Here is a 13,821-nt window from a genome sequence, read left to right as displayed (position 1 = left end):
AGTCGAGTTTTAGTCTACTTTTAGAGGGTATTTCACCATGTCAAAGTCACAGACTCATGTTTCATTCAATTGTAACTTTATCTAAATGTGTTACAGATTTGTAGATTAACTAAACTTAGTGTTAATTTTCACGTGTTGAAACTAGGGTATGTACCTTTAAAAATGCACGTGCGTTTGAGCAGTAGCAGTTTATTGATTCGAGTTCTAGTCTATTTTTAAGGAAAATTCCCGTTTTAACGTCACTGACTCTTCTTTCACTCTATTGTAACTTTATCCAAATGAGTTACAGGTCTGTAAATTAACTAAACTTAGTGTCCACCTTATACGGGTTAAAACTAGGGTCTGAGCCTGTAATGTATCGGCTTTATCTTGAATATAATAGTCCAATGGAAGAGAGGACGAACTCGAGTTATATTAATCATTCTAATCTCCGCTGGATGAAGACGATATCTTGAGAAAGCCAAAATCAAACCTCGAATGTTCATTGTTGAATAATAACCATGTGCTCACCATATACAGTGCGATTGCGTCCAAAAAAAAACCCCGATGAATTGGCATGTAACTTTATAATAAATAAAGTTAAAGTTCGTATAAAAAAATATTATTAAGTTTTAAATCCATACAAACCCAAATAACATTTTTAAAAATAATAAATCCAGTATAAATAAAAAGTGTCTTTACTAGTTACCATTAAATTATACAGATTAAATCTAATTTTAATACAGGGGTGAAGAAAAATGCTAGAACAGCCAAGATATGCAGCTTCACTTGCATTGACTTGGTAGACCTGCGCGTTATAGTAAACTAATATGGGAGTGGTAGTCCTCTGTGTGGCGATGCAAGAGGGATGAACTCGCAAATAGAGAATTTCATTGGGGTGACTGTCCTCCTGTAGAAGAGACAGCAATGTGCAGAGATACGGCCCTGATCACGTATTACGGTTTTGTCGTTCAGATTACCTTAGATGTTCCATCAATTGCCTTAAAACCTATATCAGAAAAGATTTAATCAACGCAGTTTTATATATTAAAAATATATATATAATTATTTACACTTAACTTTATTTTACCAAAAAATAATGTTATTTCAGATGGTATGGGTTTTAATAAATTAATATATTTTTGAAAATGAATTTTATCTTTATTCATTAAGACGTTACATGCCAATTAACTGTTTTTGTTTTTTTTAATAATCCCTGTAGTAATGGAAAATTCCATTGTTAGTGTGAGTTAAAACTACAAGACAGATTTTTATTTTGTACCAGAATAATGTAAGTTAATTAAATATGATTCATTTTTACCATAACATTGAATAATGTCAAAACGTAGGTCTACAATATAATTATGGGGTATTCGAATTTAAAACCCCAGAGTCTGGTCAGTGTGGCTCTGTCAAAACCCCAGAGTCTGGTCAGTGTGGCTCTGTCAAAACCCCAGAGTCTGGTAGTCTAGCTCTGTCAAACTATAGAACATGTCGTCTGTTGCCTGATCTGTAGTTCGCGCCAGCACAGACGCAGTATGTTTTGTCACATTCGATTCAGTATAAGTGCCTTTCTTTTTCAACTGGTACCATACTCGCCAGACTCTAAAATTGATAGTCGCCCACTGGCAATAAGGCCGCCACGGGTGACCGGGCGATTTCTAATTTGTTAATATATATATATAATTATTTTGTTTTTGATATTTAGGTATAGTAGGCAATAATAAGGCATTCAACATGTGTAGACCTAGTATTCTGGGAAATGGTAAGCTGTGAAATAAAACAGTTCAAATCATATTTAGTAGGAAAGTAAGGTTCTCCATTAGTAGCAAGGGATCTTCTATATGCACCATCCCACAGACAGGATAGCACATACCACGGCATTTGATATACCAGTCGTGGTGCACTGGTTGGAACGAGAAATAGCCCAATGGGCTGACCGACGGGAATCGATCACAAACCGACCGCGCATCAAGTGAGCGTTTTCTTGCAGAATACTCCAATCTAACTTTCTAACTTCGCAGGATAAATGGATTATCTTAAGACAGTGACCAGTTACGCTCTGTATATACATGTGCATATATATATATATATATATATATATATATATATATATAGAGAGAGAGAGAGAGAGAGAGAGAGAGAGAGAGAGAGAGAGAGAGAGAGAGAGAGAGAGAGAGAGAGAGAGAGAGAGAGAGAGAGAGAGAGATCCTATGACCTTTGGTGTACCAGTTGTGGGTCACTAGTTGGGAAGCAAAAACCTCTGTTAAATGTGGGGGTGGGGAGGATTCTGCCGCCCACTGCACATCAGACGAGCGATTTCTGTCTGTTAAGGGTGGAGGTGGGGGGAGGTGGGGGAGGAGGCGTCTGCCACATTTAGGCAGACATGTGTAGACATTTACAAGTTTGTTTTATTTAACGACACCACTGCAGCACATTAACTGATTAATTAATCATCGGCCATTGGATGTCAATATTGGTAATTCTGATTCGTAGTCATCAGAGGAAATATTTTTTCTAATGCAGCAAGGGATCTTTTATATGCACTTAGTCTTTCCCGCAGACAGGAAAGCACATACCACGGCCTTTGTCCAGTTGTTGTGCACTGGCTAGAACGAGAAAACAAAAACAATCAGCTAAATGGATTCACCGAGGTGGTTCGATCCTGCGACGCAAGTACCTCAAGCGAGCACTCAACCGACTAAGCTAAATCCCAGCCCTAGACATGTAGATGTACACGAGTGAGGACACATACAAGTAGAGATGTACATGAGTGAGGACACATACAAGTAGAGATGTACATGAGTGAGGACACATACAAGTAGAGATGTACATGAGTGAGGACACATACAATTAGAGATGTACATGAGTGTGGACACATAGAAGTAGAGATGTACATGAGTGTGGACACATACAAGTAGAGATGTACACGAGTGTGGACACATACAATTAGAGATGTACACGAGTGTGGACACATACAATTAGAGATGTACACGAGTGAGGACACATACAAGTAGAGATGTACATGAGTGAGGACACATACAAGTAGAGATGTACATGAGTGTGGACACATACAATTAGATATGTACCTGAGTGAGGACACATACAAGTAGAGATGTACATGAGTGTGGACACATACAAGTAGAGATGTACATGTGTGTGGACACATACAATTAGAGGTGTACGTGAGTGAGGACACATACAATTAGAGATGTACGTGAGTGTGGACACATACAAGTAGAGATGTACATGAGTGTGGACACATACAATTAGAGGTGTACGTGAGTGAGGACACATACAATTAGAGATGTACGTGAGTGTGGACACATACAAGTAGAGATGTACATGAGTGTGGACACATACAAGTAGAGATGTACGTGAGTGTGGACACATACAATTAGAGATGTACGTGAGTGTGGACACATAGAAGTAGAGATGTACATGGGTGTGGACACATACAATTAGAGATGTACGTGAGTGTGGACACATAGAAGTAGAGATGTACATCAGTGTGGACACACAGAAGTAGAGATGTACATGAGTGAGGACACATACAAGTAGAGATGTACATGAGTGTGGACACACAGAAGTAGAGATGTACATGAGTGTGGACACATACAAGTAGAGATGTACACGAGTGTGGACACATACAAGTCGAGATGTACATGAGTGTGGACACATAGAAGTAGAGATGTACATGGGTGAGGACACATACAAGTAGAGATGTACATGAGTGAGGACACATACAAGTCGAGATGTACATGAGTGTGGACACATAGAAGTAGAGATGTACATGGGTGAGGACACATACAAGTCGAGATGTACATGAGTGTGGACACATAGAAGTAGAGATGTACATGAGTGTGGACACATAGAAGTAGAGATGTACATGGGTGAGGACACATAGAAGTAGAGATGTACATGAGTGTGGACACATAGAAGTAGAGATGTACATGGGTGAGGACACATACAAGTCGAGATGTACATGAGTGTGGACACATAGAAGTAGAGATGTACATGAGTGTGGACACATAGAAGTAGAGATGTACATGGGTGAGGACACATACAAGTCGAGATGTACATGAGTGTGGACACATAGAAGTAGAGATGTACATGAGTGTGGACACATAGAAGTAGAGATGTACATGAGTGTGGACACATAGAAGTAGAGATGTACATGAGTGTGGACACATAGAAGTAGAGATGTACATGGGTGAGGACACATACAAGTCGAGATGTACATGAGTGTGGACACATAGAAGTAGAGATGTACATGAGTGTGGACACATAGAAGTAGAGATGTACATGAGTGTGGACACATAGAAGTAGAGATATACATGGGTGAGGACACATACAAGTCGAGATGTACATGAGTGTGGACACATAGAAGTAGAGATGTACATGAGTGTGGACACATAGAAGTAGAGATGTACATGGGTGAGGACACATACAAGTCGAGATGTACATGAGTGTGGACACATAGAAGTAGAGATGTACATGAGTGTGGACACATAGAAGTAGAGATGTACATGGGTGAGGACACATACAAGTCGAGATGTACATGAGTGTGGACACATAGAAGTAGAGATGTACATGAGTGTGGACACATAGAAGTAGAGATGTACATGGGTGAGGACACATACAAGTCGAGATGTACATGAGTGTGGACACATACAAGTAGAGATGTACATGAGTGTGGACACATACAAGTAGAGATGTACATGAGTGTGGACACATAGAAGTAGAGATGTACATGGGTGAGGACACATGGGTGTGGACACATACAAGTAGAGATGTACATGGGTGAGGACACATGGGTGTGGACACATACAAGTAGAGATGTACATGGGTGAGGACACATGGGTGTGGACACATACAAGTAGAGATGTACATGAATGTGGACACATACAAGTAGAGATGTACATGAATGTGGACACATACAATTAGAGATGTACATGAATGTGGACACATACAATTAGAGATGTACATGAATGTGGACACATACAAGTAGAGATGTACATGAGTGTGGACACATACAAGTAGAGATGTACATGAGTGTGGACACATAGAAGTAGAGATGTACATGGGTGAGGACACATGGGTGAGGACACATACAAGTAGATAAGTGTATCACCTGAAAGTGTCACTGAAGTCTTGTCCATTCTGACTTGCTGCACTTTGTAAAGACTTCTTGTCCCCGACCAGGTTTGTTCTGTAGTCAGATATCCATATGCTGCTAACCTAACCCCTAATACAATACACTTTTATAACCAAAATATGTTGGCGGTAAATAGTCTGTGTTTGGTATGAATCAGATGGCAGTTGATTTTCAAAAAAGAGCTATTAAATTAAACTTAAATATAATTCACTACAGCTCGAGTCTTCACATTTTACCGTTTCCTAGCAGCCAACAAATGTTCACCTTGCATCATCTGCTGTATACAGTATTAAATAATGACACGACAGTGGAATTATTCAAATCCACAACCTTCCTGCTCTTCAACCATGTGCATTATTACTGCGCTGCTGAACTAAACTGTCACAAATCGTCTTAGGCTGTTTGCGTGGGACAGCTGAGCGAATACGAATTGAATTGAATTGAATCGAGGATTACGTTTTCTTTACGGTTAAGAAGAGAATTTTCTTTAAGTTTCTATAATTTTTTCCGGATTTTTTTCTGGGAGGCAACTGCCCCCCCCCCCCCCCCCTTGCGATTCTTGAATGACGTCTCACACTCGTTACTCCTGCTGCAGTGGGGAGTATGTATCAGGCATCGCAAAGTGTATAGTTATACACACACACGCACACGCGCGCGTGCGGGCGTATATACTCGCAAAACGAAAATGCAGCTTAAAGGTTCAGTTCCTGCAGAAGTAGTTTTCTGTACCGTGTTTGCGGTGCATTGTCACTGTTCACTCTTTAATCAAATAAGGTACTCATTAATAATAGTATATTACCCGCCTTCCGACATTCTTTGTCGTAAACGCTCTCTTGGCCATTGTGATAACAGTAAAAAAAACAATAGGCCCTACTGTCAAGTATGTGATGTGTACGTAAGCCGCTTGACTTTTCATTGTTATTGAGTATTGTAAAATGTGATTGGACATTCACTTTCACTGCCGCAGAGTACTGGTGTAGTGTTTAAGCCATCCAACCTAAGGCTGGTAGATACTGGGTTCGAATCTTGGTACCGGCTCCCACACAGAGCGAGTTTAACGACTCAGTTAGTAGATGTAAGATCACTGTACCGACTGTTCTCTCACTAACCACAGGACAGCGTGCTTGAACCTTAATTGGATATAAGCACGAAAATATGTATAAATAAACACAGGTTGTCGAGTATTGTACAGTGCGAACGGACACACGTGATTCCAGCCAGTCAGACTGGGAGTGAGGTTTTACCAATGTCTTTAAGGTTGGCAAATACCGGCTTCACGTACCAATACCTGATCCAACACAGAACCAGCCCCAAGTTCAGCCAGCAAACGTTTCGCTATCGTTCGCTAACTATTTGACTGGTTCCCCACGTGGCCATTTGCTTTACCGTGAAGCGCATAAACCAGTCTGGCTGAACTCAGGCCAGGTTTAATGGTTCATGAGGGATGGTGAAGTTGAGACCAATACATCTCTCTCTCTCTCTCTCTCTCTCTCTCTCTCTCTCTCTCTCTCTCTCTCTCTCTCTCTCTCTCTCTCTCTCTCCCCCACCCCCTCCCCACCCGTTGTGTACACTGATTACCTTGTTGGAAAAGTCGATATATAAAATCTCTTATTGCTTTTCGACAGAAGTAGCTTACTAGCCTATGTGATGTCAACAGGTTTCTGCTCTCATGCTATCTCGACCAAGTATCGAAATATCTACATGTCTGACACCAAATAGTTGTAGTTAAAATATGTTAACATATGTTTGGGTTAGATGTACAGCAGATACATTACATGATCAATGTTATAGAAACTGAATGATGATGTTATGCAGTCTGTTATGTCGAAAAACACACCATCGAGTCAAATGTTTGTAAATTAAAAAATTACCACTTAATTCTGTATAAACATCATATACAAATCTACATTTCATTGTACAAAAGTAGACATTCTGACTTATATAAATAGACATTTAGATGTTCATTAGTGTGTATATATATATATATATATATATATATATATACAGTCAAACCTGCCTTCGCGGCCACCTCCATATGGCGGCCACCTGTCCATGGCGGCCACCCTGAGGTCCCCCAATGAATTTTACTATATATTTTACCTCTATATGGCAACCACCTGCTCAACGCGGCCAGCGGCCACACTTTTGTCATAAAAAAGCGAAAATGAAACTGCTATCGCGGCCACAATTGTTTTTTAGTGCAAGTTAGAAAGAAATGTCGGCAATCGTAAAAAAGAACGTAAGATGTTTTTGTTGATGTAACCAATTGGCTTGATAAACAGCGGTCCTTTAAAGGTCGTCGGTCGCTTAGCTGTGTTCGTTAATTAACAAGTGTTTTTAATCTGGATTAACGGTGCGATGTACTAGTCATCGGTGGGGGTCATTAAACGCAGTTGATAAGAGGGTATCTAGCCTAAAACAACTTGAGTTAAACGTGTCAACTCTAGAAGGAATTAAATACTGCTGCAGTTTATTTCTGATATTTATTTTCAAAATGCCACCTAAATAGTTCTATTGCAACATACGTGTAATTGTTTTTAAAAATTCGGACTTATATATGACCTGCATACGGCGGCCACCTCTCTATGGCGGCCACTTTTGTCATGTCCCACGAATGGCCGCCATAGACAGTTTCGACTATATATATATATATATATATATATATATATATATATATATAGAGAGAGAGAGAGAGAGAGAGAGAGAGAGAGAGAGAGAGAGAGACAGAGAGACAGAGAGAGACAGAGAGAGAGACAGACAGACACAGATACATTGGTGATATACATTAGTAGACATTTTGAAGTACATTAGTGGACATTTATAAGTACATTAGTGGACATTTATAAGTACATTAGTGGACATTTATAAGTACATTAGTGGACATTTCGTCACGGAGGTCTCACCTGAATGTGTCACTGAAGTCTTGTCCATCCTGACTTGCTGCACTTTGTAAAGACTTCTTGTCCCCGACCAGGTTTGTTCTATAGTCAGATATCCATATGTTGCTAACCTAAACCCAAATACAATACACAACAGTTCCACTTTTATAACCAAACTATCTTAGCTGCAAACGTTCTTCTGTGTTTCGTATGATGTGCAGTCTATTTTCAATAAAGAGCTGAGCTAAACTTAAATAGAAAACACTATATCTCGATTCTTCACATTATACCCTTTCCTACCAGCCAAGAAACGTTTTTGCGTCATCTGCTGTACACATTCTGTTAAACAGACAACACTTGGAGTTCTCGAGTCCGTATTCCTGGAATATCACTGCGCGGTTCAACTAAATAAAATGTCACAGACAAATTGTCTGAAGGTTCGATCCCTCCTACAGTAGTTTCATTTGCTATTTTTACCTTGTGACAATCACTGCGACAACAGCTTGCTGAAACGTGTACGTGTGCCTGTCTGAGCGTGGTGCGTTGTTACTGTTAACCCTTTAATCACACGATGAGGTCATTAACAACCTTATACCCAACCAACCAAAACTGTTGACGGGTTTACATTCACTGTGGGATCAAGCACGCCATCATGATCAACAACTCCAACACATGTCGGTTGTATCGATTTGGAAAGAAGGGGTGGTGTGCGCTTAAATATTGAGGGCAATTAAAATTGTTGTAACTTTAAAATGGGGGAAAAAGGAATCATTAATATGTTTGCATCTGCTGAAAAAAAATATAGGTGGCTAGTGCATATTAATTAATTACTGACACATATTTTAAATCGAGAACTTGATTCAAAGTGAAAAACAAAGCAATCTTTGATCTTATTATGATAACTTGTAAATTTACAATTAAATTTAGTATTTGCAATATCTCCTTTAGGTTTGTAAATTCAGCGAATGATTGTAGTTGCTCATAATCCAGGCACCGGAGCCAGAGGTTGAATATAACTTTATATTACATGCTTGCTGCTTTTATTTGCCGTGAACGCTCGTTTAACCAATGAAATAACAGAACTCTTTGTCAGTTGTGTGACGTGTAAGTAAGCCGTCTGAATTTCAATAGCTACTGAGTGTTGTAAAATGTGAGTGGACATTCACTTTATTGTGTCTGTGTGCTTACAGCTAGTTGGGCTAACTGGCGTCCGTAGGACTGTGGTTAAGTCACCAGCCTTAAGGCTAGGTGATACCGGGTTCGCACCCTTGTACCTGATCTAACGTAGAGCGAGATTTAACTGCTCAATGGGGAGTGTAAGGCCACAACACTGACTTTCTCCCACTCTCCGTCTCCCTCTCTCTCTCTTTCTCTGTCTTTCTAGCGCTCTCGGCCTCTCTATCTCTCTATCTCTCTCTCTGTCTCTCTCTCTCTCTCTCTGACAATTATAAACCTTTTTCTGAGGTTCGAGCTAACCACCAAAGCACCCAGGCGATCAATCTACCGGCAAATTGATCAATACATTCAGAGTAGATTAAAAAAAAATTCTGGATAATATGTACCATTTAAAATATATTTCCGTTATTTACAAACATTTGTTTAATTATTACAATTGTTTGCCTGTTGGTGGCCCGGTTTCCAGGAGTCCCTGCATGTCATGTGTTTGCACCGTGTTTCGTGTTAACTATACTCACAGTAATGGGAAGTCGAGTTTGGCGCTGTTCACTGGAATGTCAAATGACACGCATCCTTGAAAACCTGGTTTATAGTGAACACTACACGATTTCTCAACTCAGTTATGGGTATGCCGTGACAACGATCACAACAGTCAGGCGATCGCTCCAACAACAACAATCAAAATAATAATATTAATTACAAAACAAAAAACTCAGACATTTGTATTGCTAGTCAATAAAAACGAGGTGGCCTTGTTAACAAATATCATCTAGTAAAGGCCAATAACCATAATGCTGTTTGTTTTTACACTTGGGCCCATGTCACCAATTTTTTATGAGTAACATTATTCAATATTCGTAAGAGTATTTCGTCTATTTCTCGACTTCGTCGTACGTAATAGGATTCGTATTAAAACAGTACGTCTACAGGAAGCGCTACCAAGTTGATACGTAGCGTAAGTGGGGGATGGAGTGGGGGATGAGAGTGGGGGGTGGAGGTAGGGTATGGCATTAATGCATCAGTCGGTATTTTGTGCGTGAAGCTAGGTTCAACAAAGTTCACAACACCAGCTACGGGTTAGGGCATCATCTTTTATTCATGTAAACATAATACACAAGACACACCCTGCAAGGATTAAAAACACAAACGTTAACAATATGGTAAAAACAATACAAATATATCCCTATTGAGGTAAAACAAACATTCAGGCATATATTAATGAAATACATTGCAAATCATAGAAAACCGTCATTAAGCATTAATTATCATTCTGATGATTATGAATCATCATCCTCTTTATCCTAAATACTGTCATCACGATCATTAATCATGTATATATATATATATATATAATAATCAATTCGTGAACACCAATTATAATCATTGATTATAGAAAAGGGAAGATAATTTATAGTAAATAGGGTTATTTAAATGATTGTAATTATAATTATTATTTGACGTAATAAAGAGATATACTTAGCTTTATCATTAATGAGTTTATGAAAGAAAGGATATAAATTACAAGAGTATATTTAAAATTACAAATATATAAGTATTAAACTTAACCTGTAGCTTAACATACCATATGAATTACACGTAGGCATTGTGTTGGTATATTCGCTAACAACTGGGGAAACCTGCATAAAAATAAATTCATAATATCAATTGTTTAGTATATGGTTTCCATATATCTATTATACATTCAGAAATAAAACATTTAAACTAATTCATTCCAAAACCAATGTTTTGGTGTAGTTCGTCATAAAAACAATTGATTAAACGTAGCTAAATTATTAACTCAGATAAGCTAACAACTAAAACAGAAAGTTCACTTAAATCATAAAATATATAGTTTTGACAGCAGAAAACAAAGATGGCTGACATTCATTATGTCACGTCCTGTAATCCATAATAATTAAAAGGCAGATTTATTATTAAATATTATATGTTAAATTATTTATTAATCATTACCAGGAATAGAAAATTAGGCATTTACTATTATTATTTAAGTTTATCTTCTATAACAAATTAATACTAACCTTTAAATTAAACTTCTACTATTTCTCTCTTATCTGAACTTGTTTCTCCAAATGCTAAATAATTCTGGGTAATATTTCCTCCCGTTACCCCCCGATATATAGTAATAAATTTATTTTCAAGTATTTGCAAAAATTGTAATGTAATAAATTAACTATATGAGGTAAGTATGCTAACAAATATCTTACCACCAAATTAGCTATTATGAATCCAAAAAGTCAAGCGAGGTAACGTAACATCACAGGTACAGGGCAATACTAGAAAAAGGTGATAAAATGTTAATTATAGTGATATGTTGTTCAACCTGTAGTTGTTACAGCCTGAAAATAAACATTAATGAAATACATACTAAATACCATACTTAAAGGTACATACTCCTCTAAGAACCTGAAATTAAACATTAGTTACATAAAACCTATATGCTTAAAACACACGTGTACTACATAAACAGAGGCTGTTCTCCGGGTAGGCGAAACAGGCGGTGTCGTTAACGTTGTGGCTCTCTAATATCACACGAATCAACGCAGTACGTTGGTTATAATCCCGCAATATACATTTCGTGGTTTTTACTGATCACCTGCAGACGAGGTAGAAGAAATGTTCTCACTTTCGAAGTGATTATGTTGACAAATAATAAAGGATAGGTAATATTTTATGTGTAATTAATTGTGCGGTTCAACACATTCTGACCTCACCTTGCATCACATTAATATAGGATGTACTACAGAACACAACTTCATAATGTGCCGACTTTGTCGATGTTCATAGATTTTGATAAAAACTTCTTTGAAATCTAAATATCTTTAATTTCCAAATGTCAGACATTGTATTATAGATGAGTCAAGATTAATACTAAATGGTTTTTAGGTGAGAGATGTAGGCCTAAATCAGATCTAAGTGGCAGTAAGATGAGTCAAGATAAATACTAAATGGTTTTTAGGTGAGAGTTGTAGGCCTAAATCAAATCTAGGTGGCAGCAAGATGAGTCAAGATAAATACTAAATGGTTTTTAGGTGAGAGTTGTAGGCCTAAATCAGATCTAGGTGGCAGCAAGATGAGTCAAGATAAATACTAAATGTTTTTAGGTGAGAGATGTAGGCCTAAATCAGATCTAGGTGGCAGCAAGATGAGTCAAGATAAATACTAAATGTTTTTAGGTGAGAGTTGTAGGCCTAAATCAGATCTAGGTGGCAGCAAGATGAGTCAAGATAAATACTAAATGTTTTTAGGTGAGAGTTGTAGGCCTAAATCAGATCTAGGTGGCAGGCAAGGTGACCAACACCCCCGTGCGTTTTTGTGTAATAGATGATACAATTATTTCGATATTAAAAACAAACAATAAGAAAATCAAAGACATACCTGTTGATGGCCAGCAATGTAATGTCGATAACACAACTTCTATGTTTAATGGATATTTCAAATACTGTGACAATTTAATACTGAACATGTGTGCCAATTTTTCTGGTCATAAAATAAATTATCAAAATCAAGTTATTTTGAAGAGGCTGTAAAACTAATTTTAGAAAGTAGTTTTTCACCATAATAATCTTTTTGTAAACATATTTTTGTTGATTACTGATTAAACCAAACATTATTGATGAAAATCGAAAAAAGATATTTATAATATTTAATTTAACAGTCACGAAAACATATTTGTAGAAGTATAATAGAAAGCCATTGTATTTACTTAAGACTTAATACATGACTATATAGCTAACTGTGGAATTTCTATACTTCGTAAATTAGATATAACATAAGATGTCATTTTCTTGAACATGCTTCTTTATTAAATACTGTAAATTAATTTCCTAGCAATGCAGAAGTAAATCACTTAATACCTCTTGATATTTCGAAAAGAAAAACAGCACAGTAGGACAATGAATACACTATTAAATCATTTTACATTTCTAGCCTAACAAGCAAAATACTTAGAATCCTCAGAATATACTCTTATGACGAATGAAAACAAAAATGCACAGGGGTCGGGAGTGTGTGTGTGTGGGAGGGGGACTGTTCTCTGACTCAGAAGATAATACATCCTCTCCTTCGCTGGACTGTGAATTAGTACATCACTGGTCCATCCAGTTGCTGACATCTTCCGACGACAATGAAGAAGAAGTGTTGAAGCTCAAAATGTTCCAGTTGCCCAAGATCTCCCAATTGGGACCTTTTGGGCCGAGCACGGGCCCAAGATGTCCCAAATGGGACATATTGGGCAGTGTTCGACCCAAGATGTCCTTGGACCAAGAGATGCCATATACTTTGTTACATTTCCTTAAATCGTTCAAATTGTTTTTTGTTTAACGACACCTCTAGAGCACATTAATTAATCATCGGCTATTGGATGTCAAACAAATGGTAATTCTGACACGAAGTCTTGAGAGGAAACCTGTCACCTCTTGGTGAAGCTATTGAGTTTTCGTATTCCAACCATTGATTCATGAATGTGTGTGCGTGTATCTACTATCTAATATATATATATATATATAGACTGGGTAGCACATACCACAGTCTTTGATATATCAATCGTGACGCACTGTGTGGAACGATAAATAGTACAATGGGTCCACTGATGCACCCACCTACATGTGT

The sequence above is a fragment of the Gigantopelta aegis genome, chromosome 8 (assembly GCF_016097555.1).
Source record: "Gigantopelta aegis isolate Gae_Host chromosome 8, Gae_host_genome, whole genome shotgun sequence".
Taxonomy (NCBI): Eukaryota; Metazoa; Mollusca; class Gastropoda; order Neomphalida; family Peltospiridae; genus Gigantopelta; species Gigantopelta aegis.
Note: the sequence above shows the minus strand (reverse complement) of the source record.